The sequence below is a fragment of the Ranitomeya variabilis genome, chromosome 5, assembly GCF_051348905.1.
Source record: "Ranitomeya variabilis isolate aRanVar5 chromosome 5, aRanVar5.hap1, whole genome shotgun sequence".
In the NCBI taxonomy this organism is placed as follows: Eukaryota; Metazoa; Chordata; class Amphibia; order Anura; family Dendrobatidae; genus Ranitomeya; species Ranitomeya variabilis.
Genome location: NC_135236.1, coordinates 141,619,848 through 141,647,443, shown reverse-complemented (window position 1 = coordinate 141,647,443; position 27,596 = coordinate 141,619,848). Strand labels below are relative to the sequence as shown.

Below are 27,596 nucleotides of genomic sequence, written 5' to 3'. Positions count from 1 at the left end.
CAGAAGCTGCAAATTTTAATAAGCAGTAAATTGCAAAAGTGCTTGTAAAAACAATCACTCACTGCCAATAACCATTTAGAAGGATGGGAATATACTCATTAATACATGGTTCTGCAGTACTATAGTTATTATATATGGATCATGAACAGAACACCAACTATTACTTATGTAAATTTAATATGATGCAAATTTGAATTTTTTTGCATTTCATAGTCACCACTCAAATAAGTTCTGACGTCTTGTTTTACTTTACAAACATAGTGATGTATCAACTTAATATTGGTTGTCAAGCCATATTCGCAAAAAAATGTTTTGTCTGCAAGTGCTTTAGATTTAATACCTCATATCTCATTGCATCATGTTTAACATATAAGCCATTATCTACAGTATCTGGCTGTCACTGCACTCCCTTTACAACAAGCTATAAATATTCCCTTGATGAAAATTGAAACATCTTATTTTAGCAGCTGCCTGTTTTGGTGGGAAGTAATGTTTACATTCTCAAACAGAAAATATATAATATAGGGGGCCTTATATTGGTAAAATGACCCCCATTTGTAAGATACTTAGATGTGCAAACACAGTAACTAGACTACATATCAAGTGAAGCCAGGAGTATAACCTAATGTTCTTAAAATGCAAAATAAGCATGACTGGTAGCGGTTTAACCCCTTCGCCCCAAAGCCTGTTTACACCTTCCTGACCAGGCCAATTTTTACAATTCTGACCACTGTCATAACTCTGGAAAGCTTCAATGGATCCCACTGATTCTGAGATTATGCTCTCAGGACATATTGTATTTCATGACAGTGGTAAAATTTATTTGATATAACTTGTTTATTTGTGAAAAAAACAGACATTTGGTGAAAATTTAGAATATGTTGCAATTTTCACATTTTAATTTTTATGCCCTTATATCAGAGACAAAAATAGATCAATGGCCACATTTGTCTGTGCTAAAAACTAAGGAAATGTGAAATATGTGAAATGTGAATAGCATACTGGCTTATGAACTTTATGAACAAACACATGAGATTTTTAGCACAAGATTTGCAAACGTTGTGAGCCCATTCACCAAAACGTCAAGGTAATCTCAGATCGAATGGGTAACTACACTGACTGCCTGGTGTGAACACTTACCTATGGTATCTGAGCTGACTGCCTAATGTGAACACTTACCTATGGCTAATAACAGGATAAAGCCTACTTATATAGGAGGCTCAGAACCAACTGTGTTGAGATGTAATTAAAACCTGGAGAAGGGCGGGACGTTCAAGTCAGAAAATAGTATATAATAAAATAGATCAACTGACCGAACTAATATATATATATATATATATATATATATATATATATATATATATATATATATATATATATATATATATATAAATAATTTGTAGCCAAAAAAAGTCAAATACAAAAATAGATCAATGGCCACATTTGTCTGTGCTAAAAACTAAGGAAATGTGAAATATGTGAAATGTGAACAGCATACTGGCTTATGAACTTTATGAACAAACACATGAGATTTTTAGCACAAGATTTGCAAACGTTGTGAGCCCATTCACCAAAACGTCAAGGTAATCTCAGATCGAATGGGTAACTACACTGACTGCCTGGTGTGAACACTTACTTATGGTATCTGAGCTGACTGCCTAATGTGAACACTTACCTATGGCTAATAACAGGATAAAGCCTACTTATATAGGAGGCTCAGAACCAACTGTGTTGAGATGTAATTAAAACCTGGAGAAGATACCATAGGTAAGTGTTCACACCAGGCAGTCAGTGTAGTTACCCATTCGATCTGAGATTACCTTGACGTTTTGGTGAATGGGCTCACAACGTTTGCAAATCTTGTGCTAAAAATCTCATGTGTTTGTTCATAAAGTTCATAAGCCAGTATGCTATTCACATTTCACATATTTCACATTTCCTTAGTTTTTAGCACAGACAAATGTGGCCATTGATCTATTTTTGTATTTGACTTTTTTTGGCTACAAATTATTTATATATATATATATATATATATATATATATATATATATATATATATATATATATATATATATATATATATATATATATATATATATATATATATATTGTTCGGTCAGTTGATCTATTTTCTTATATCAGAGAGTCATATCCCACAAAATAGTTAATAAATAACATTTCCCACATGTCTACATTACATCAGCACAATTTTTGAAGCATAATTTTTTGTTAGAAAGTTATAACGATTGAAAGTTGACCAGCGATTTCTCATTTTTGCAACAATTTACAAAACCATTTTTTAAAGGGACCACGTCACATTTGAAGTAACTTTGAGGTGCCTATATGACAGAAAATAACCAAAAGTTATACCATTCTAAAAACTTCACCCCTCAAGGTACTAAAAATCACATTCAAGAAGTTTATTAACCCTAAAGGTGCTTCACAGGAATTTTTGGAACGTGGAAGGAAAAAATAAACATTTACTTTTCTTTCACAAAAATTTAGCTTTAGACCTAATTTTGTTTACTTTCACAAGGGTAAGGGTACCGTCACACAGTGCCATTTTGATCGCTACGACGGTACGATTCGTGACGTTCTAGCGATATCGTTACGATATCGCAGTGTCTGACACGCAGCAGCGATCAGGGATCCTGCTGAGAATCGTACATCGTAGCAGATCGTATGGAACTTTCTTTCGTCGCTTGATCACCCGCTGACATCGCTGGATCGTTGTGTGTGACAGCGATCCAGCGATGTGTTCGCTTGTAACCAGGGTAAACATCGGGTAACTAAGCGCAGGGCTGCGCTTAGTAACCCGATGTTTACCGTGGTTACCAGCGTAAAAGTAAAAAAAACAAACAGTACATACTCACATTCCGGTGTGTGTCCTCCGGCGTCTCAGCTTCTCTGCACTGTGAGCGCCGGCCAGCCAGAAAGCGAGCACAGCGGTGACGTCTGACGTCACCGCTCTGCTTTCCGGCTATGGCGCTTACACAGTGCAGAGAAGCTGAGACGCCGGAGGACACACACCGGAATGTGAGTATGTACTGTTTGTTTTTTTTACGTTTACGCTGGTAACCAGGATAAACATCGGGTTACTAAGCGCGGCCCTGCGCTTAGTAACCCGATGTTTACCCTGGTTACCCGGGGACTTCGGCATCGCGCCAGCGCCGTGATTGCAAAGTGTGACCGCAGTCTACGACGCTGGAGCGATAACCATACGATCGCTGCGACGTCACGGATCGTGCCGTCGTAGCGATCAAAATGGCACTGTGTGACGGTACCCTAACAGGAGAAAATAGACCATACAATTTGTTGTGCAATTCTATGTGGGGAAAATCTAATGTTTGGGCACACAGCAGGGCTCGGAAGGGAAGAGCGCCATTTCACTTTTTGAATGTAAAATTTGCTGGCATAAATAGCGAACGCCATGTCATGTTTGAAGCCCATGATGTGCCTAAACAGTGGAAACACCAAAGAAATTACACCATTTTGGAAACTAGACCCCTTAGGGAACTTATCTAGATGTGTATTGAACACCTTGAACGCACAGGTGCTTCACAGAAGTTTATAACGTTAAGCCGTGAAAAAAAAAAAAATTACATTTTTCCTGCCAAAATCTTTTTTAGCTCCAAATTTTGTATTTTCACAAAGGTAAAAGGAGAAAACTATGTAAAGCAGTTAATACAAAATAAGAAAGTATTCTGCTACAGATGGATCTGGATAAGTTGGAAACTTGGCCCGAAAGGTGGCAGATGCGGTTTAACAATGATAAATATAAGGTTATACACATGGGAAGAAGGAATCAATATCACCATTACATTGTGTGTGTGGGGTGCACACATCATATACAGTGTGTGGTGTGTGTGTGTGGTGCTTACGGGGCGCATACAGTGTTTATGTGTGTGTGGTGCTTACGGGGCGCATACAGTGTTTGTGTGTGTGTGTGGAGCGTACTGTGTACACAGTGTGTGTTTGTGTGTGTAGTGCGTACGGCATATACAGTGTGTGTGGTGCGACGGTGTTCCGCTGGTGGTACCGCGCAAGAGGCTGCTACCACCAGCAGTCTCCATATTGAGACACCCATCACTTGGGTGTCCCAATATGGAGGTCGGTGAACTTCCGCTGCTTGGAATTCTGGGATCCAGACACATCTGGATGGAACAGGATGTGAACACATTACAAGGTAAGTATATATTAAGATGTTTCTATGTTGACTTCATAAGTGTTTTACAGAAACAAGCAGCAGTGGATGTTGCTGAGTGAAAATTGCATAATGCCATTGCTGTGACCAGTACATTATGCCCAGCTCGTGCTTCTGGAGACACGCACCTGTAAATTAGGCGGGCTCTCATCACTACAGAAATGCCAAAAATGTGGCGCTAAATGTTGTTTAGGCACACTGGGGCTCAGAAGGGAGAGGGGTATTTGGATTTGGGAGCAGAGAATTTGCTGAATTTCTTCGGGGAGCGAGGCGCCATTTAGCTTTTCCAGAGCCTTTGTGCTACCAGTAGCGTGGAAGCCCCCTATATTTCCATTAACAGATGACAGAAAAAATCACTGTTCTATCTGCTACAGATTTAGCAGTTCTCTGAATGCTGAATTCTGTATCACGCCATCCTCAAAGCATTGATTGGCAGTTTTCTGTGTACCATGTGCATAGGCACAAAGCTTCCTTCTAATCAATGGTCAGGGTGAGTTTATACAGAGCTCATATATATGGAGGACTCCCTGGCAGAGGTCAGGAGGTTTACTAGTCCTTGATTAATGATCACCTGTTGATAAAGCAGTGATTTTATCAAAACTAAAGCAAGCATCACAGTAAGTGCTGGAATCAAGGTATCTACCAATACATTATTTTGCCCTTAGATTAGCAAAACCTTGTGACAAGTTCCCTTTAAAGCATATTTTACCTTTTATTTTCTTGTTTATTCTCCAGATCATTAATCCAAAGGTATGCAACTAGCAAGGAACTCTAGTAATCCCAAGTAAGAGCCAAATGTTTTGTAAGAAGACCTGTGCTAGGAGAGTCGTGCTACAGAATAATATAATTACATTCTTCATGCAAATTACCCCTTCAGGCGGGAGTAAACTGTAACCATAGGTACGTTTTATTTCTATTTATCAATTTCAGTAAGCAATATCTACCTTTTAATAATGATCATATTAAAAACTCAATAAATAAAAAATATCTCTGATCTCTTAACACAAGCAGGCGGTGTACAGGAAATTAAATAAAAAAGGAGCCCTTGTTAATCCTTTTTGATTTCTGTAGGTAGTAGCTGGGAGCTGAATTCTTTGACTTCCTCAGTTCCCTTTTAACATATTTTTAATCTATCACATAACAGTAATCAGGGCAATCTTTTTGTATCCTTTTATTCTCCCATAATAAAAAAATATAAAATAAACAGTTGAGAAAGGCTTTTGGTGTCAGTCTGCGTTTGTAGTCATGGAGGGTAGAATTAGTTTAGAATAGGTGATAACCTGGTATTCTTTATCTTGTCTTTCCTGTACCTCCATAGCTCCTGCCAACACTTCGTCTGGCTGTTAGTCATTTTAAGCATTCCCCATGAGTCTTAACCTTACCCCTTTTCTCTTCTTGTCAGCTGAAATGTTTCAGAGCTGTCACAGGCTTGTTGCTTATTGATGTTACCGTGTGTTTTATGTCTTCCCTAAGATATGACAGCCTCTGACACGGAGCTGATTTCAATCTGCCTGCTTCTGGAGAGGCCTCCGACTTTACTCTCAGAATCCTAGCCACTTACATGCTTCACAGACCATTGCTTAATAAAAATGTTTGGATAGGATGAAATAAATGTGCATCTTTCAAAGATAGCATCCACTAGACTAGGAGAAGGAACATAGGAGTATACAAAATAAATGAGAAGATGCTCAACTGTTTTCCACTGTTGAGGAAGAATCAAAAATTTACATTGGTGGGCAAATTGTTTGAACACAACCTCTAATACCATAATGGTGGTCCTATAGTTTGGGTAATCGTCAAGTAAACCAACTTATTTTAGCGGGATTTGGGAACAGTCTACTTTACAAGGCAGACTTCCAACTTTCCACTAATGTCGGATGTCTGGGAAAAGGAGTGGACATGTTGAATTTCAATATGCCTGATCATTTGTTTCCATGTAACATACTAGATGTTTCCAGCCAGCTAACGCTCGGCACGCTCATTGCTATCTAATTAACGCTGCTGGTGATTAAACTAAAGTAAATAATGACAACATTCAATAGCGCTTACGCAGGTGGAAAATTAACTTAAAATGAAGTTAATAACAATAGTGTGGTGATGTATTGGGGGGTGGGATTGTGTGGTGATGTGTTGAGGGGCGGGATTATGTGTGGTGATGTGTTGAGGGGTGGGATTGTGTGGTGATGTGTTGAGGGGCGGGATTATGTGTGGTGATGTGTTGGGGGGCGGGATTGTGTGGTGATGTGTTGGGGGCGGGATTATGTGTGGTGATGTGTTGGGGGGCGGGATTGTGTGGTGATGTGTTGGGGGCGGGATTATGTGTGGTGATGTGTTGGGGGGCGGGATTGTGTGGTGATGTGTTGGGGGCGGGATTATGTGTGGTGATGTGTTGGGGGGGCGGGATTGTGTGGTGATGTGTTGGGGGCAGGATTATGTGTGGTGATGTGTTGGGGGCGGGATTGTGTGGTGATGTGTTGAGGGGCAGGATTATGTGTGGTGATGTGTTGAAGGGGCAGGATTATGTGTGGTGATGTGGTGGGGGGGTGGAATTATGTGTAGTGATGGAATGGGGGGGCGGGATTTGTGGGGGGTGGGTTTGTGGGGTGATGTGGTGCGGATTGTGTGTGGTAATGTGGTGGGGGCGGGATTGTGTGTGGTAATGTGGTGGGGGGGCAGGATTGTGTGTGGTAATGTGGTGGGGGCAGAGCTACTGTGCAGGGGGCAGGATTAGCGAGTAATCACAATGCCTCTTATATATATAGATACTGCAACCATAGGTATCTGTAGCTATAAAATGCCATATATATTATGAATGTGAATGCTTATTTTTGAGTCAAGAGAGGTTAGGTAACATAGTTACTTAGGATGAAAAAGATTACTTTCCAGCAACTTCAGCCTTTCACAAACTCAACCTTTAGAAAAAAGAGAGAAAAACCACAGTGATGATCGACAGTTTGTCTCACAGAGGAAAAAAATCTTCCCGTTCACTAAGGTTAGAAAAAATCCCTCCTGCGTGAATTGTAGATCTGAATATTGCATTTCATTAAATGGATCATGGGCCATGTTTTATTATTTCAATTTTTTTGTGTGGTACTATATGACATTTACTCTTTCTGTAAGGAAACCTTTCCTATATTGATGTTTGCATGCTGTCTCCTGGTTCGCGGTCCACCTCATATATCACATCTGTAGTGCCTTTTTTCCCCTAAGAACAAGTCCATTACGAGATAGTCTACTTATCCTACTGATTCATTTTGTTATTGCTGGACCTTCTGCAGCTTTTTATGCCCTGCTTAAAGTATGGCTACCTAAGCTTCCATCCATAGTAGGCATGTGGTCCTGAGATTGATTATATGTGGGTAATTTTTGATTCCTTGGTTTTGTATCTCTCCTTTCCATGGGGGGTTATTTTCCATTACTGAGACATTGACTAGATGTGAAAGAATCTTATAAAATTCAAATTTGCCATCTGCAACAAGTTATTCCCAGAAATTCGATTTACAATGAAAATTGTGAATGCTGCAAAGCCTCCAAATGTCCTGATGTAGACCTGTGTAACACACTGAAGGATGCTAGGACTGTATTGAACCCCTTTTTGAGCTTTTCAAATTGCCTTAGAAATGTCAGAGACTTTGACATATCTTTCAATGGCTAAATAAATAGTAACCAGTGGTAATCAACAGCTTTTAAAAACACATTGCATAGACAGATTTTGCTTGCTTTATTACATGAAAAGTCCGTAAACTTTTCCTTCAAGTGCCCCATTCGTTAAGATTGATGTTCTGCATGGCATTCCTAATGATCAGTACTGCTGGAGTGAGATCCGCTTAATTCAATAAGTGCACTTAACTTAAGGGATTGGAGTACATTTCTGCCAAAATTTGCGCCGCTAAAATGGTGTAAATTTTCATGAATTAGATGGGGGAACTTAGCCACGTCCCATCCTGCCCATTGTGTGCCCATATTTGCATAGCTGGTTGAGACTGGTGTAAAAATTTACAAAACCATTTTTTTTAGGGACCACCTCACATTTGAAGTCAGTTTGAGGGGTCTATATGGCTGAAAATACCCAAAAGTGACACCATTCTAAAAACTGCACCCCTCAAGGTGCTCAAAACCACATTCAAGAAGTTTATTAACCCTTCAGGTGTTTCACAGCAGCAGAAGCAACATGGAAGGAAAAAATGAACATTTAACTTTTTAGTCACAAAAATGATCTTTTAGCAACAGTTTTTTATTTTCCCAAAGGTAAAAGGAGAAACTGGACCATGAACGTTGTTGTCCAATTTGTCCTGAGTACGCTGATACCTCATATGTGGGGGTAAACCACTGTTTGGGCGCACAGCAGGGCTTGGAAGGGAAGGAGGGCCATTTGACTTTTTCAATGAAAAATTGGCTCCAATCTTTAGCGGACACCATGTCACGTTTAGAAAGCCCCCGTGTGCCTAAACATTGGAGCTCCCCCACAAGTGACCCCATTTTGGAAACTAGACGCCCCAAGGAACTTATCTAGATGCATAGTGAGCACTTTAAACCCCCAGGTGCTTCACAAATTGATCCGTAAAAATGAAAAAGTACTTTTTTTCACACAAAAAATTATTTTTGCCTTAATTTTTTCATTTTCTCATGGGCAACAGGATAAAATGGATCCTAAAATTTGTTGGGCAATTTCTCCTTAGTACACCAATACCTCACATGTGGGGGTAAACCACTGTTTGGGCACATGGTAGGGCTCGGAAGGGAAGGAGCACCATTTGACTTTTTGAATGAAAAATTATCTCCATCGTTAGCGGACACCATGTTGCGTTTTGAGAGCCCCTGTGTGCCTAAACATTGGAGATCCCCCACAAGTGACCCCATTTTGGAAACTAGACCCCCCAAGGAACTTATCTAGATGCATAGTGAGCACTTTAAACCCTCAGGTGCTTCACAAATTGATCCGTAAAAATGAAAAAGTACTTTATTTTGACAAAAAATTTCTTTTAGCCTCAATTTTTTCATTTTCACATGGGCAATAGGATAAAATGGATCCTAAAAGTTGTTGGGCAATTTCTCCTGAGTACGCCGATACCTCACATGTGGGGGTAAACCACTGTTTGGGCGCACGGCAAGGCTCGGAAGGGAAGGCACGCCATTTGACTTTTTAAATGGAAAATTAGCTCCTATCGTTAGCGGACACCATGCCGCGTTTGGAGAGCCCCTGTGTGCCTAAACATTGGAGCTCCCCCACAAGTGACCCCATTTTGGAAACTAGACCGCCCAAGGAACTTATCTAGATGCATAATGAGCACTTTAAACCCCCAGGTGCTTCACAGAAGTTTATAACGCAGAGACATGAAAATAAAAAATTATTTTTCTTTCCTCAAAAATGATTTTTCAGCCCGGAATTTTTTATTTTACCAAGGGTAACAGGAGAAATTGGACCCCAAATGTTGTTGTCCAGTTTGTCCTGAGTATGCAGATACTCCATATGTGGGGGTAAACCACTGTTTGGGCGCACGGCAGGGCTCGGAAGGGAAGGCACGCCATTTGGCTTTTTGCATGGAAAATTAGCTCCAATCATTAGCGGACACCATGTCACGTTTGGAGAGCCCCTGTGTGCCTAAACATTGGAGCTCCCCCACAAGTGACCCCATTTTGGAAACTAGACCTCCCAAGGAACTAATCTAGTTGTGTGGTGAGCACTTTCAACCTCCAAGTGCTTCACAGAAGTTTATAACGCAGAGACATGAAAATAAAAAATAATTTTTATTTTCTCAAAAATGATTTTTTAGCCCGCAATTTTTTATTTTCCCAAGGGTAACAGGAGAAATTTGACCCCAAAAGTTGTTGTCCAGTTTCTCCTGAGTACGCTGATACCCCATATGTGGGGGTAAACCACTGTTTGGGCACACGTCAGGGTTCGGAAGGGAAGTAGTGACGCTTTGAAATGCAGACTTTGACGGAATGCTCTGCGGGCATCACGTTGCGTTTGCAGAGCCCCTAATGTGCCTAAACAGTAGAAACTCCCCACAATTGACCCCATTTTGGAAACTAGACCCCAAAAGGAACTTATCTAGATGTGTGGTGAGCACTTTGAACCCACTTTGAACACAGAAGTTTATAACGCAGAGCCGTAAAAATAATAAATAAGTTTTCTTTCCTCAAAAATAATTTTTTAGCCCAGAATTGTTTAATTTTCCCTAGGGTAACAGGAGAAATTTGACCCCTAAAATTGTTGTCCAGTTTCTCCTGAGTACGCTGATACCCCATATGTGGGGATAAACCTTTGTTTGGGCATATGCCGTGGCTCGGAAGTGAAGTAGTGATGTTTTGAAATGCAGACTTTGATGGAATGCTCTGCGGGTTCACGTTGCGTTTGCAGAGCCCCTGATGTGCCTAAACAGTAGAAACCCCACAAGTGACCCCATTTTGGAAACTAGACCCCCGAAGGAACTTATCTAGATGTGTGGTGAGCACTTTGAACCCTCAAGTGCTTTACAGAAGTTTATAAAGCAGAGCCGTGAAAATAAAAAATAATTTTTCTTTCCTCAAAAATAATTTTTAGCCCACAATTATTTATTTTCCCAAGGGTTACAGGAGAAATTTGACCCCAAGAGTTGTTGTCCAGTTTCTCCTGAGTACACTGATACCCCATATGTGGGCGTAAACCACTGTTTGGGCACATGCCGGGGCTCGGAAGTGAAGTAGTGACGTTTTGAAATGCAGACTTTGATGGAATGCTCTACGGGTGTCACGTTGCATTTGCAGAGCCCCTGATGTGCCTAAACAGTAGAAACCTCCCACAATTGACCCCATTTTGGAAACTAGACCCCCGAAGGAACTTATCTAGATGTGTGGTGAGCACTTTGAACCCCCAAGTGCTTCACAGAAGTTTATAAAGCAGAGCCGTGAAAATAAAAAATAATTTTTCTTTCCTCAAAAATAATTTTTTAGCCCGCAATTTTTTATTTTCCCAAGGGTTACAGGAGAAATTTGACCCCAAGAGTTGTTGTCCAGTTTCTCCTGAGTATGCTGGTACCCCATATGTGGGGGTAAACCACTGTTTGGGCACACGTCGGGACTCGGAAGGGAGAGAGCACCATTTGACTTTTTCAACGCAAGATTGGACTGGAATTAATGGTGGTGCCATGTCGCGTTTGGAGACCCCCTGATGTGCCTAAACAGTGGAAACCCCTCAATTCTAACTCCAACACTAACCCCAACACACCCCTAACCCTAATCCCAACCCTAACCACAACCCTAACCCCAACACACCCCTAACCCTAGTCTTAACCCTAATTCCAACCCTAACCCTAAGGCTATGTGGCCACGTTGCAAATTTGTGTGCGGGTTTTTCGCACCGTTTTTGAAAAATCTGCAGGTAAAATGCGCTGCGCTTTACCTGCAGATTTACTGTGGATTTTCAGTGTTTTTTGTGTGGATTTCACCTGCGGATTCCTATTATGGAGCAGGTGTAAAACGCTGCGGAATCCGCACAAAGAATTGACATGCTGCGGAGAATACAACGCAGCGTTTCCGCGCTGTATTTTCCGCACCATGGGCACAGCGGATTTGGTTTTCCATAGGTTTACGTGGTACTGTAAACGTGATGGAAAACTGCTACGAATATGCAGCGACCAATCCGCTGTGGCTCCACAGCCAAATCCGCACCGTGTGCACATAGCCTAATTCTAACCCTAACCCTAATTCTAACCCTAACCCTAATTCTAACCCTAACCCTAATTCTAACCCTAGCCCTAAGTGCAACCCTAGCCCTAAGTGCAACCCTAGCCCTAAGTGCAACTTTAGCCCTAAGTGCAACCCTAAGTGCAACCCTATCCCTAAGTGCAACCTCAACCCTAAGTGCAACCCTAAGTGCAACCCTAGCCCTAAGTGCAACCCTAACCCTAAGTGCAACCCTAAGTGCAACCATAACCCTAAGTGCAACCCTAACCCTGAGTGCAACCCTAACCCTAAGTGCAACCTCAACCCTAAGTGCAACCCTAAGTGCAACCCTAGCCCTAATTGCAACCCTAACCCTAAGTGCAACCCTAAATGCAACCCTTACCCTAAGTGCAACCCTAACCCTAAGTGCAACCCTAAGTGCAACCCTATCCCTAAGTGCAACCTTAAGTGCAACCCTATCCCTAAGTGCAACCCTAACCCTAAGTGCAACCCTAGCCCTAAGTGCAACCCTAACCCTAAGTGCAACCCTAAGTGAAACCCTAACCCTAAGTGCAACCCTAAGTGCAACCCTAACCCTAAGTGCAACCCTAACCCTAAGTGCAACCCTACCCCTAACCCTACCCCTACCCCTAACCCTACCCCTAACCCTAACCCTAATGGAAAAACAAAAATAAATATAATTTCTGTATTTTATTATTGCCCCTACCTATGGGGGTGAAGGGGGGGTTTATTTACTATTTTTTTTATTTTGATCGCTGTGATAGAACCTATCACAGCGATCAAAATGTACCTGGAAAGAATCTGCCGGCCGGCAGATTCGGCGGGCGCACTGCGCATGCGCCCGCCATTTTGGAAGATGGCGGCGCCCATGGAGAAGACCGAGGACACCGGGAGGGACATCGGAGCTCGGTAAATATGGGGGGGTGCGATCGGAGCACAGGGGGGGATCGGAGCATGAGGGGAGCAGACAGGAGGATGGGGGAGCGGACAGGAGGACGGAGGGGAGCATGGGACAGGACAGGACGGAGAGGAGGAGATCGGTGGCGGTGGGGGGTGCAGATCGGGGTCTCCAGCCGTGGCAGATGCTATTGCAGCATCGGCCATGGCTGGATTGTAATATTTCACCAATTTTCATAGGTGAAATATTACAGATTGCTCTGATTGGCTGGTTCTCTTTCAACAGCCAATCAGAGTGATCGTAGCCACAGGGGGGGCGAAGCCACCCCCCCTGTGCTGATGTACCACTCCCCCTGTCCCTGTAGGTCGGGTGAAATTGGAGTTAACCCTTTCACCCGGCCTGCAGGGACGCGATCATTCTGTGACACAGCATATGAGTCACAGGTCGGATTGGCACCAACTTTCATGATGCATACGCTGTGTCACAGGTCGGGAAGGGGTTAAAATGAAAAATAATTAACCCAATCAGTAAACAATATAACAAGAAAAGAGGTCAAAATGCCAATTTTTTTTTTTTCGGGTAGCCACACCTCCCTTAAAAAAATCCAATAACAAGCGCTCAAAACATTGCATATACTCTAAAATAGGATAAATGAAAATGTTAGTTTGTCTCACATAAAACAAACTTTTTGCTTAGCTACATTCATGAAAAAAAAAAACAATGTTACCGGTTTTGGAAAATGACAACACAAACCCCAATTTATTTATTTCTTTACAAACTTAACCTAAACTTTTATTCACAACTTAAATAAAAATATATGCAAGTTTGGTATCGTAGGGAATCGGGTTTACAAGTCTGTTTTACCGCACAATGAACACTGTTAACACAAAACCCTCAAAACAATATCAGAATTGCATATCTTTGGATTTTTTTTCCTGTCATTCAAAATGTCAATTTGACCTTCAAAAAAAACAAGCCCTTGTATACCTATGTCAATGGAAAAATAAAAAATGTATTGCAAAAACAGGTGGAAAAAAAATTACCCATTCCTAAAGGGATATAAAGAAATGTGAAAAGCCAAAAAAAAAAAAAAAAATCAGAGAAAGTGAAGCATCAAGCATCTTCTTCCTCTAACAGCCATGGGTGGAGTGGAGCAGGTAATGTACTCACCTGAGCCAGATGCGTAGGCACAACTCTTGCGAAAGCTCAGTATCAGTTGTTGGGGGATAAACTCCACCAGGATGCTTGACAAGAAGAGATAACTTATATTTTTAAGCTGCACTACCGAAATAAAGATCCTTGGTTCAGGGATATACGGTAGATAAGCGTTTTTTATTCCACAACACGTTTCAATGCCAGACTGGTGTCTTTTACAGGAGTAAAAATACAACTTTTACAACTTAAAATACTACAGTCTGGCATTGAAATATATTGTGGAATAAAAATCGTGTATCAATATCGCTGGACCAATGATCTTAATTTTGGTAGTGCAGCCTAAAAACCATGAATTGCCTCTTGTCATATATAATGTTGTACTAGATTCCATGCTTCAGATGCGTACCTGAGCTGTACAGCTGCACTTAAAGCCCATGATTGGTGTTAAAAAGAATGTGAAATCAGAAAATAACCTATTTTTTTTAAAACAGATTTAAAACAATGCTTTTTTCATATAGCACCAGTATGGGGAAAAAAAAAAATTGAAATCTTACAATTCTCACATTGGCCTCATGGAAAATTTTAAACTTGTACTTCCTGTCCTTTTAGGAAGTTTTTTTTCTGCAGGCTCATTATCATCACAGGCAGAATTATAATGATAGTTTAAACCTCTATGTACATCTGACAACTGACGACACAGTGATGCCCCACCTGCCCCTGCTTTTCTTCATCCCTTCACATTGACTCTTGTATTTGCTCAAAAGATGCTTCATCTTAAAATATAGGGTCTAAGTCAGTTTATCAATTTACATATGGATTTCCCAAAACAGGAAAAATGGGTGTAGAATAAACCAAGTGGTCAGTGTGAAAATTGCAAGATTTCTCATTTTAATTTTTAATATAGATTATGATATAAAAAAACAATTAATACAAAAACATGATATAAACCATAATTAGTTTTCTGCTAAAACATTACCTCTATGGGCCCATAGGTACTAACACTATATAGTGGAATACCATATCCAACCAATATCTAATAATGAACTAAGATACCACTCTCCATATACATCATTCTCACATAATCTTATTATTCATAGAACCATAGAAAGCCATAGCTTTATTTTTTGACCAGCTAGTTGAGATTATCTACAAATAACTAATAACCAACTGTTAGGGCTAGCGGAACGCACCAAATAATTAGAGAGAAGGTATGCGGTGCGTTCGCAGCCCGGGGTCCACCGTGCAGAGATGGAACCTGCTGCTGAGTAAAGACGGACTATATGGTGGTACAATGTGGACACACACATGGGTTAACTTCACCCTGTATGAAGGAAACTAACCCTGTTGCGTCACAGGGCTGTTGTACTGCACAAAGAGCGCAAGCAAGGAATCACAGAACTCTATCCCAGGACACAGGATTAGAGTTCGTGTAGACCTCTTGTGCTCAACACCACAATTGGCGTATCAGAGTAACTGAAAAAGTAACTTTATATACAAGAGTGCGTGCTGTGCCACTCTGGCGGATGCCACTAAGCACCTAGACTTGGGTTAGGAAAGCGCTCTACTAGCGCACGGTGCCGCACTTGCGGTCACAGCAATTAGACGCTGTTTTGTGTGTTTTTGTGCTGATAGCTCAACCGGGCGGTAGATAGCAGACATCCACCTTATGAGAGCAGTCATACACAAGGGAGGGGATGATTAAAGAATGACTTGCAACCATCAACACACACATGTTTTCAAATGTACACTAGCGCATGGCCGAGCGGCCATGAGAACCTTTTATAGTGGCAGTGCTGCAAGACCTTCCAGATGGTCCAATAGGATCCGCAACAGGACCTGAGCATGTGACCCTCAACATCCAATGGGAGGTCGTCTTGTGGGCACGCTCAGTATGAGAAAAGCAGGACTTAGTCCCAGAAAGATCTGCTTGCTGCTGATCTATGCTGGCTACAAATCAGAGCCTGGAAGGACAGTGGTAACCAGTTGCCCAGTATCAGCCTGAACTAGACGCTGGGACCGATGTCTCCACTGAGCAGGCTCCACTGCGGCTGGAGAAGAATGGGAGACCTCAGCGGAGCTGGTTCAAGATTCCCCCTGTTCAGAGGCAGGAATTCGACACCTAACATGGGCCCACCTCCTTGGACCTCGCTATGCTCGAAGGCAGCAATGAGCTGTGGAGCTTGAATGTGCTCAGCAGGCTCTGAAGACCTCTCCTCAGGGCCATAACCCTTCCAATCCACCCCAAAAAATTTACCATGTACCACCTTACACCCCAAGATAGCATTCACCTCATAATCATCCGTAGATGAACACCGATGTCCCGGCAGGTGACTCGGAAAACTGGGACATGTGTACGGGCTTTAAGAGGGGCACATGAAAGGTGTCAGTGATACTTAAGCGTGGAGGAAAGGCCAGATGGTATACCACAGGGTTAACCTGTTATGAGGACCTTGAAAGGACCCAAGTAGCAAGGTGCAAACTTAGTGGACTCAACTCGCAGCCTGATGTTACGGGCGGAGAGCCACACTAAGTCACCAGGAGCAAAGGTAGGAGTGGGGCGCCGATGTGCATCGGCGGAGGACCTCATTCTCTTCATGGAGGCCCGGATGGCATCATGAGTGCGGTCTCAAATGTCCCATGCCTCCACAGCCCAGTCTGCCCCCCTGGAGTCAGCAGAATATACGGGCATAGGCACAGGAACCTGCGGATGCTGGCCTTAATTAAGGAGGAATGGGGTCTGACCACTGGAGTCAGCTACAGAGTTGTTTAGCGCAAACTCCGCCCACGGTGGCAAGGATGCCCAGTCATACTGCCTGACTGAAACAAAATGTCGCAGATATGTGACCAGAGTCTGGTTGGCTCTCTCTACCAACCCATTCGTCTCAGGATGATATGCTGAAGAGAGATTCAACTCACTGCTGAGTAGACGACAAAGCTCTCTCCAGAACCGAGATGCAAACTGGGGACCCCGGTCACTGACAATTTTGTCCGGCATACCATGTAGGCGAAAGATATGTTTAATAAACAATGCAGCCAGAGCCCATGCAGAAGGTAACCGTGGAAGAGGTACCAAGTGCACCATTTTGGAAAAATGGTCGGTGATCACCCAAATAATGGTGCAGCAATGAGACTTGGGTAAGCCCACCACAAAATCCATCCCGACCATCTCCCAGGGCCTGTCCGCCTCCGGCAGGGGGTAAAGTAACCCAGCTGGCTTTTGTCGAGGGGACTTGTTCTTGGCGCAGGAGACACATGCCCGAACATAGTCTCTGACGTCATGGGCCATATGCGGCCACCAGTACATCCTCGCCAGCAGCTCAGATGTCCTTTTGGTCCCAAAATGTCCACCCACCCTGGACGAGTGAGCCCAAGAGAGAACCTCAGGATGCAAATTAGTTGGTGCAAAAGTCTTGCCTGGGGCACAGACTCTAGCGAAACCGGAGCCACGGTTCTCAGGCTCTCAGAAGGGACAATAAGCCAAGGCTCCTCTTCCTCCTCCTCAGATGATACAACGGAGCGAGAGAGAGCGACAGCACGAATGTTCTTCTCCCCGGAGAGAAAAGGGAGGGTGAAATGGAACCAGGAGAAGAACAGGGACCATCTGGTCTGGCGAGAATATAGCTGCTGGGCAGTCTGTAGGTAGACCAGATTTTTGTGGTCTGTGAAAACTTGGAAGGGAAAGCGAGCCCCCTCAAAAAGATGTCTCCACTCTGAAAAAGCCAACTTCATTACTAGCAACTCCCTGTCCCCAATGGAATAATTCCTCTCTGCTGGTGTGAAGGTCTTGGAAGAGAAGAAGCAAAGATGCTTCCGACCTTGAGCATCCTTTTGGAAGAGCACTGCTCCAGCACCAATGGAAGAGGCATCCACCTCCATTATAAACGGCTTACCTACATCGGGGCAATGTAGGATGGGAGCGCTAGGAAATTGAGACTTAATAGAAGTGATGGCCTTGGAGACCTCCTAAGACCACAATTTGGTATTTGCTTCCTTCTTGGTGAGGGCTACCAAGGGAGCTACCAAAGTTGAGAAATGAGGGATGGTCTGGCGATAATAGTTAATGAACCCCATAAAGCGCTGCACCGCTTTAAGAGAATAAGGTTCTTGCCAGTCCATCACAGCCTTTAGTTTGGCAGGATCCATAGCCAATCCCTGAGCAGTGATGATATAGCCCAGGAAAGGTAAGGACTCCTGCTCAAACACACATTTCTCCAACTTGGCGTAGAGGGAATTTGCCTGTAAGAGGTCGAAGACTCTGCAAACATCTCTCCGATGGGAGCCAATATCTGGAGAGTAGATGAGAATATCTTCCAGATAGACTACGACCGAGGTGGAGAGCATATCCCGAAAGATGTCATTTACAAAGTCTTGGAAACCGGCTGGGGCATTGCAGAGCCCAAAGGGCATCACTAGGTATTCAGAATGCCCATCCTTGGTGTTAAAAGCCGTCTTCCATTAGTCACCCTCACGGATGCTAATCAGGTTGTAAGCACCCCGCAGATCTAGTTTAGTAAACATTCTTGCTCCCCGAAGCCTATAAAAGAGCTCAGATATCCGGGGTAGTGGGTACTTATTTTTAATGGTGGTGGCGTTAAGACCCATGTAGTCTATGCATCGACGTAGTTCCCCGTTCTTCTTCTGCACGAAGAAGAACCCAGCCCCTGCAGGTGACACGGACTTCCTAATGAATCCTCTTGCTAGATTTTCCTGGATGTACTGTGACATTGCCTCCATCTCCGGGAGAGATAACAGATAGACTCGACCCCGGGGAGGCTTAGCACCAGGCAAGAGGTCAATAGGACAGTTATAGGGGCGGTGAGGCGGAAGGGTCTCCGCAGCCCTTTTGGAGAACACATCCGCATAGAGCCATTATTGCTTAGAGAGAGAGGATAGATCTGCGGGTACCTCCATAGTAGCAACATAAACACATTCCCTCTGTCATCTACCCCCATAAAATTCACCCCATCCCAAAATTCTGCCTGTGGACCACTCAATATGAGGGGAGTGGTACCATAGCCAAGGTATCCCTAACAGGACCTCATCAATTCCCTCAGGAATGATGAGCAGAGATATAACTCCTAATGAGATGGCGACATGGACAAAGTAAAAGGGATGGTCTGGTGTGTTATCTGTGAGGGCAGTGTCGACCCATTCACCACTCGCACGGTTACTGGTTGAGCAAGCATCACCAGGGGAATTGTGTGGCGTTGGGCGAAGGCAGAAGATATAAAATTGCCCTCCGCCCCAGAATCCACACAGAGCTCTACCGAATGAGTGGATGAGCCTATTGTAATTGTCCCCTTAAAGGACAATTTGGAGGCAAACGTTGCCATGTCTAGTGTACCTCCACCTACTACCACTAGACGCTGATGTTTCCCCGACCGCTGGGAACATCTGGTGGCAAGATGTCCTGACTGCTGGCAAACATGACAGACCTTGAGTGCACGAGCAGTCCGGGACTTAGATCCCGCTCGTGACAGTTCCATGGCCTCATGTGACTCAGGGGCCTGGACCGGAGATTCCAAAGGTTTGGTGAAGGTGGGAGCCAGCCAAAACCTCTGACTACACTGGGCTTGCTCTAACCTCCGCTTGTTAAAACGGAGGTCAATACGAGTGGACACAGCTATTAGCTCCTCCAGTGTGGTGGGAATCTCCCTAGTGGCCAAAGCATCCTTTACATGGTCAGCCAGCCCCCTCCAGAATATAGGGATAAGTGCTTTATCCGATCACTCCAGCTCAGATGCTAAGGTGCGGAAGTGGACGGCAAAATGGCTGACCAAGGATGAGCCATGAGTCAATGCCAATAGTTGGAGTGCCGTATCATGGGTGACTCGAGGTCCTAAAAAGACCTGTTTCAGAGTGCTCAGGAACAGTGGAGCACTCTGCACCACATGATCGCCATGCTCCCACAGCGGCGTAGCCCATTCCAACGCCCTGTCCGACAGGAGAGACAAAATGAATCCCGCCTTTGCCCGCTCTGTGGGGAAACGTGCAGCCAGGAGCTCAAGGTGAATAGAGCACTGACTCACGAATCCCCTACAAGATTTGCTATCACCAGAAAATTTATCTGGCAGCGGGAGGCGAGATAGGGTCGGAACAGAGGTGGAAGTGGACAAAGTTGCTGCAGCACGCTAGCAGCCTGAACAGCTACTGCGGTAAGATCCACAGCTGAGGTTGTGCACTCAAGAGCCGCCAACCTACCCTCCTACTGCTGGATGTACTGCAAGGATTGCTGTTTGTCCGTCATTACTAGCCAAACCCTGACGCTAGTGTAATGTTAGGGCTAGCGGAATGCACAAAATAATTAGAGAGAAGGTATGAGGTGCGTTCGCAGCCCAGGGTCCACCGTGCAGAGATGGAACCTGCTGCTGAGTAAAGACGGACTATATGGCGGTACAATGTGGATACACACATGGGTTAACTTCACCCTGTATGAAGGAAGCGAACCCTGTTGCGTCACAGAGCCGCGGTACCGCACAAAGAGCACAAGCAAGGAATCACAGAACTCTATCCCAGGACACAGGATTAGAGTTCGTGTAGACCTCTTGCGCTCGACACCACAATTGGGGTATTAGAGTAACTGAAAAAGTAACTTTATACCCAAGAGTGCGTGCTGTGCCACTCTGGCGGACACCACTAACAACCCAGACTTGGGTTAGGAAAGAGCTCTAGTAGCGCACAGCGCCACACTGGCAGTCACAGCAATTAGACGCTGTTTCGTGTGTTTTTGTGCTGATAGCTCAACCGGGCGCTAGATAGCAGACATCCACCTTACGCGAGCAGTCATACACAAGGGAGGGGATGATTAAAGAACGACTTGCACTCATCAACACCCACACATTTTCAAATGTACCTTTTATAGCGGCAGTGCTACAAGACCTTCCAGATGGTCCAATAGGATCCGCAACAGGACATGAGCAAGTTACCCTCGATATCCAATGGGAAGTCGTCTCGTGGGCATGCTCAGTATGAGAAAAGCAGGACTTAGTCCCAGAAAGATCTGTTCGCTGCTGATCAATGCTGGCTACAAAGGCAGAGCCTGGAAGGACGGTAGTAACCAGTCACCCAGTATCAGCCTGAGCTAGATGCTGGGACTGACCAGCTAAGCAGGCTCCACTGTGGCTGGAGAAGAATTGGAGACCGCAGCGGAGATGGTTCGAGATTCCCCCTGTGCAGAGGTGGGAACTCAGCACCTAAAACCAATGAGAATAATTTTCATCACTTTGTAAGGAGAATAATAGATTATATCACCCCATAATATAAATGCAATGTTCAGTGTTTGCCATTTTTATGTAGTCTGAGGCTTCAGATATACTCATTAATAATGTAAATTAGTAATATTACTATCCTTACCTTCTGATTATATGGTGAGTTTGATCTTACCGAGGGATTTAATGACTATCTCATCATTGTGATTCGGATAGAAGAGACACGCCTCTGGGCTGTGCTCTCAATTCATTATAGATCAGTTTCCCAAATAAGTGCTGTTCCGGATTGGTCATTGGAGATGTCAAGAGTTCTCTATGTCAAGACCCAAACCGCCTATGATGGGACAGCAGTTAGAGGACATGTCTTAAATGTAACAGCAACAGGGATTGGTGCATGGGAACTGTGTGATGTTGGTGCAAATATCTGACGCTATTGGACTAATCAGACAATCCCATTCACCATTCAGTATAGCGATTGGTTGGGTGTGACACAATAGCAAAGTCCTTGGCACTGGATTGGGTAAAGGGAGAATGCAGAAAAGGAGGTGACATCTCTTTTTCTACTTAGATATGACGGTTTGGCAGCCACATGAGGCCATCAATCAAACCGATATGCTATTAGAATAACATCATGTGTTCTAGCTACATTTTTTGTACCTTATATACAAACTGCCAACCCCTGATCGCTCATGGTAGGAAATAATAATTGAAGAAATACGTAGGACTACTCTCCGGAACAGCTTCTAGATACAGTAGGTAGCTGGTGATAGGCTCTATGTAAAAAAACATCTTCGCCCTGTATATCATCTAGTTAATGTCACCCATACACTGTGCGGTTTGATCTGATAGGACGATTTTACCAGTCTCCCAATAAAAAATAGAGTTGTCTAGATGTGGTAATGAAATATCTATCACCTCTAAAGAAGAAAACTAGTAATTCCTTAACTTTTACATAAACTGCTTACAACAATGGCAGCCACATTAAAAGACTGAATACACCATTCTGCAATGGATTAAGCTGAGATGACATTTCAGAGTTAGGCTGGGTTCACACTGCGTCAGCAGCAGCCCGTTCAGCACATACGCTAACGGGCTGCTGTTAACGCAAGTGCTGATGTTACATCGCGCTAGCACAGATAGAGCATCTGCTAGCTCTATCTGCGCTAGCAGTGACGGACCCGGAAACGCTGCAGCCCACATCTCAGGGTCCGTCACTCAATGACGGCACATCCCTAGCGCACGCCCATTGTGGGCATGTGCTAGCGATGTGTCTGACATTGCAGTCAATGGCGGCCGTAACGGACTACGTTACACCGCATTTATGCCGTGCTGTAATGTAGTCCGTCTAACGGACACCATTAGCGCAATGTGAACCCAGCCTTAAGGCATCTCATCTCACTATAAAGCTAAAGAAACCTAACATACGCTTAATAAAATCTTCAGTACCGTGCGTTTTCAAAATATATTTTTTAAATAAAATTAAATCTAATTTTATAATTCTTGACTTTTAAAAGTATTAATAAAAGTTATTTTTTATAAATTTCTCCAATTGGATTAGACAGTGAAACAGCCCATAGATGCTATATGTTTCACCACATGATGTTCTCCACTATATGAAATACTTCTAAGAAGAATATCTTTATAAAACATTATGTGTTAGGAGTTTGAGTTTGAGTTTTTTTTACAGCTTCTATATGAAACCCAGGTATAATACCACTGAATATTCTGCAGCCAACTATTCCAACTTACACAGCTGTTCTTGACTATGTCATGTGAAAGACAATCTTCGTGTCATAAATAACCTCATATGTATCTCTGTTTTGGTAACAGTTCAACTTTAATCAGCATAAACTTATTTTGCCACTTTGATTTCTCCTGGGATGCTGGTTCCCCTCCATTTAACCTTTCCTTATGCCTCTAGGATAAATTATTGTATGTGATACATACTTAGTGTACTTTGCCAACTTTCTGATCTCTCCTTTTGTAGATGTGACCTGTCTTGTTATTTCCCGTTGCCTGCTGTCTGCGCATTGTTAGACATGACGGTAGATATAATATGGCTATAACGGTTAGGCATCTCTGATTGTATTATGAAAATGCAATAATTGGTTAGCACAACAGAGGTATAATACTTTATGAAAAAATCAATCTATCTCAGCGGTGGAGATATGGAAAATAACTCCGATTCTCCTGAAGAAAATCTGCTATGTCAGTGTTTGCCTAGCAACTGATAGGTGACATGCAGAGTCTCCTATCTCCGTGCACTATCTTTTTGACAAGAAGGAAGGATCCTCCTGCGAGTTATTACCTGTAATAATACCATATGGTAAAATGTAAACAACATCTGCATATTCATGTAATAATTTCATCTGTTTAATTAGTTCCAGCAAGGCAGTTTACCCTCCAAGGCCCAGGCTGTCAGCTCAGCGATCATATATCTATGGCCTTCTGTCGAGGTTGACAGCGTCCTATTGTTTATGCTATGCTTCATCCTTGGCAGTTAATGGAAGTGAATTCACCAAGAGGTGGAGAGATTGTCCCTATTGATCTAAACTGTTGAAAACTAAAAAAAAAATGCTGTCATCTTTGCACAAGGATACTAAAGACAAACTTGACAGATCAGGTGATTTGCGGCTGTAAAGTGCTTGTCAAATTGAGAGACAATAATGCGCCTTGAAAGAGTACAATTTTAATTCTCTGCATTCTGGCCAGGCCTCAGCCATTTGCAAATTAAGGCTAATATAGAAGAATCCAGGATCAATTTCTGATTGACTTTTGATGCCCCTCAGTGCCATTTTAATGACAGGATACCCAGTGGTGCAGGAAAGCGCAGAGCCCATGTGGATTTGGCAAACAGGATTATAAAAGGCCTTACATGACAGCAAATGTTTCCGCAGGATGCACCATGAATAAGAAATGACTTGCATCTCGAAAAGGACGTACAAGGTGGCAATAATTTTTATCCAAACATTGTATTATCTTTTCACATGACATGAACAAACTGCTCAATTAAACTTTTGATTCAGTTCACAATAATATGCCAGTCCCCCCCCCCACAAGACATGGAAATAATGATTAAATAACAATAAGAACATGACACCTTGATCTATTAAACTGTGTGAATTTTTTTTTTTCCTGTTCAGGTGAAAAATAAAGTTGGAAACATGTCGATTGAGACATTATTCCATAGAGTTGTAGACATATGGTGATTAGCTCAAGGATAGACAATTATATTATTCAAGGGAGGCCGAGTTGAGGTTATAAAACAGAGCCATTAGATGTGTATGGTAAGGGGGACAGTATATTAGAAGAGTTGATTTGGGAGTAAAAGTTGATGAGTGACTGGTAGACTTTAAATGATCAGCACAAAATAAAAGTGAAAGACAAACCTGCAAATTTGCAATCAGCACAACAAAATTATCCAAAAATGAAAAGAAAAAAGATTACAACCTTAATTGGAAATTCTGTATTAATATTGGGTGTTTCTCCACTGCAATTTGCCAAGTGGGCCTAGACTAAATAAGGAGCTTATATCATAGCACACTACCACCTAATACAAAGATCTTGGCATGTTTACAGGAATGTAATGTAATCATGGAGTATGAGACTTTCCATTACACTTCCTTGAAGAAGGAAATATTCTTTGAATGCACAGTCTTCATCCTAAAGTTAGTGCAACTTGAGTCCTCTCTAATTTTTTTGAAGTACCATGTAAAATATGGCAACCAAAGCTATTTTGTGGCAGCAGTTTTTGGCTAAGATTGAATATAATTAAACTTTAAGAAGAAGTTATTCTCATATTATTAAACTGTGATAGTTAGCATGAAAACGTTTGCAATTAACTTGCTTTTTCTATCTGCTGTTATTCTCTTGCTGTGAGTACTTTTATTTTATATAGCTTACAGCTTGTTGCCAGGAGGAATAATCACCAGACCCTGGCCAAGTATGCTCAGCAGCTATATTCCAAGCTGAGGAGTTAACTCCTAACATACCAGTCAGCTCTCTCCAGTCCATTGATATCTATACAGAAGATAGCTGCTCACCTCCTTCCTTGTCCCTCTCTGCTCCAGACCAAGACGTTATCAATCCTTGATATTCAGAATTCACAGCCCCCACCATTGTCAGTTTCCAGGAGAGTTCTTTTATCATGGATCTCTCTTTCCTGAGCTGTATGATTGTTCAAATGTCCTGTTATCTCTATATGCAAACTCAGTGATAATAATGCAGATTTCAGAACAATGACAGTAGTAGAAAGAAACTGCTCAAAACTGTCACTCAAGGAGGAATGTCCCCCACAGCACCAAAACCTCACCAGCAACCAGGAAATAAGGAGACTGCAGAGCAGTGAGCTGCTCAAGAGACAACTTGGAAATCCCCTTTAAGGGCTCATTTAGACATCTGTGCAAATTGGTCCGAGATCAGATCTCAATGCACGGACTGGCTATAGCTCTCGTGACCAGTTTCATAGATATATATGAAGCTTTTACGCTTGGGTCGAGATAGCCTCAACCAGTCTGTGCATTAATGGTACATGCTTGGAACGATTGGTATGGACATCTAAATGAGCCTTTAAAGCAATATTTGCTGCTGAAAGCATTTTAGGCTCCATTGGTTTATTCAATGCTACATTCAGTGACATGAACATTTCAGCGTCATCATCTTTCAAAAAGACGTTAATATGTTTAAAGACTGTATGTACAGTATGACAATTCAGATAATCAATATAAGTGGAATCATGACTATGATTCACTTCACGCTCTCTTATATACAGATCTTCAAAGCAGATGTAGTGTGCATATTCTCTATGTCTTAATAATTTTAAATTATCACCACTCTAAATTAGACTTTTATCACTGTAGTTTATTAATTGAAAATATATGTTTGAAATAGAAGGTCTTCTGTCCAACACAAAATATCATTGTTCTAAACAAGGAAATGTTCTTAAGGCAAGTTTTGTGCAAGCTCTAATTGCAGCCCGTGTTAGTTTCTTCAAGAACCAATTATACCTATAATGCCAAACTGTATTATTCTTATTACAAATTACAATATCCTTCTGATTGGATCTAATGGGCATTTCAGGGCCAAAGAGTTAATGGGATTTTTGTTATCAAAAATGCCTGGAGAAAGGAGGGTTATTTCATCAACGTAACTTTACACATTATTGTCTAAAAGCAATTTCACTTTCCCCAAATTTGCTGCTTGTCTGGAGATTATTAGGCTTTAGCTAAGAGAAAGCCTAATGGGCATGCTTTAATTTGAACAAAGTCCTGTAGGATCATTTGCTGTCTTCTGCTTTTGATCTCCATGACCTCGATCTCTTCTTAAAGTCAGAGTAAAATGCAAATATACAAAAAATTAGAAGACGCAAATTGCAAAGGAAAATGAAGATACAATAGTTAACTTAACCCAACCACCGTCCTGAGAATAAAAATAAAGATTGGACAATAAAAAGTTGATCAGGAGAGGGTGGTTTGGCCTGTAAATAAGAAAAACAAAGTGAATGTGTGAAAAAAATGACTTGTGTTTTTAATTAGATTACCCTTAATACTCAGGATTTCCTTCCCCAACTTATATTCTCTTTGAAATGAGTTCAGATCATAGTACAATAGTATAATTCTGGAGATGATGGTAAGAACTCCATAAGTTAATACCAATGTCTTGAATTGAGAACTATTTAGAATCTATAATATGTCTTGAGAGAGACTTGGGCAACTTTTGCATTAGTGGAAAGACAAGCTCATACAGAAGAATATAAAGGAAGATTTCAGAAACAGAGTAGACAGGATCAATTTTTGATATTTTCTTCATGAAAATTCTACACTGTGCTGTGGCGGCTGCGCTCATAGTAATCATCAATGACCCCGGGTTGTCATGCCAACCCATCAGCGACGCACAGTCATGTGACACGGGTGCCGATGGGCGAGATTAGTGATGTGCTTCCAGGTAGATCATGTTAAATGCCGATGTTCAAATCAGCTGACATGTGCAGGAAAATATGTGGGCTCAGCGCTGGAGCCCACATCATAGGAGGAGACCCAACATGCGCAGTCAATGTAGGGGCTAAGATCTCTCCACAGGTGTTCAATAAGATTTAGATCCAGATTCTGACCACTTCAGAACTCTCCAGTTCTTTGTTTCCATCCATTTCTGGGTGGTTCTTGAAGTATATTTGGGGTCATTGTTCTGCTGAAACATCCATGACCTAGGATGTAAACCCAGCTTTCTAACACCAGACATTACATTGAGACCCAATTGGTGATCTTCAGAATTCATGATGTGTTGCACACAATCAAGGTATCTAATGCCAACTACTACTACTATTACAACTACTACTACTAATCGGTCTCCCCCTTACCAAACTCTCCCCTCTCCAATCTGTCTTGAATGCTGCATCCAGGATCATATTCCTCACCAATCATTACACTGATGCCTCTACCTTGTGCCAGTCATTACACTGGTTACC

At 42.5% G+C, this 27,596-nt stretch overlaps 1 long non-coding RNA gene across 2 annotated transcripts in view; it reads left to right on the top strand.

Moving 5' to 3' along the window:
- Positions 1-27,596, top strand: part of LOC143773454 (uncharacterized) — a 100,735-nt gene that overhangs the window by 15,200 nt on the left and 57,939 nt on the right. For both annotated transcript variants that reach the window (XR_013215189.1, XR_013215190.1), the window contains exon 2: positions 4,940-5,104. This is a non-coding gene — a long non-coding RNA (uncharacterized LOC143773454). The remainder of the gene's footprint in view (positions 1-4,939; positions 5,105-27,596) is intronic.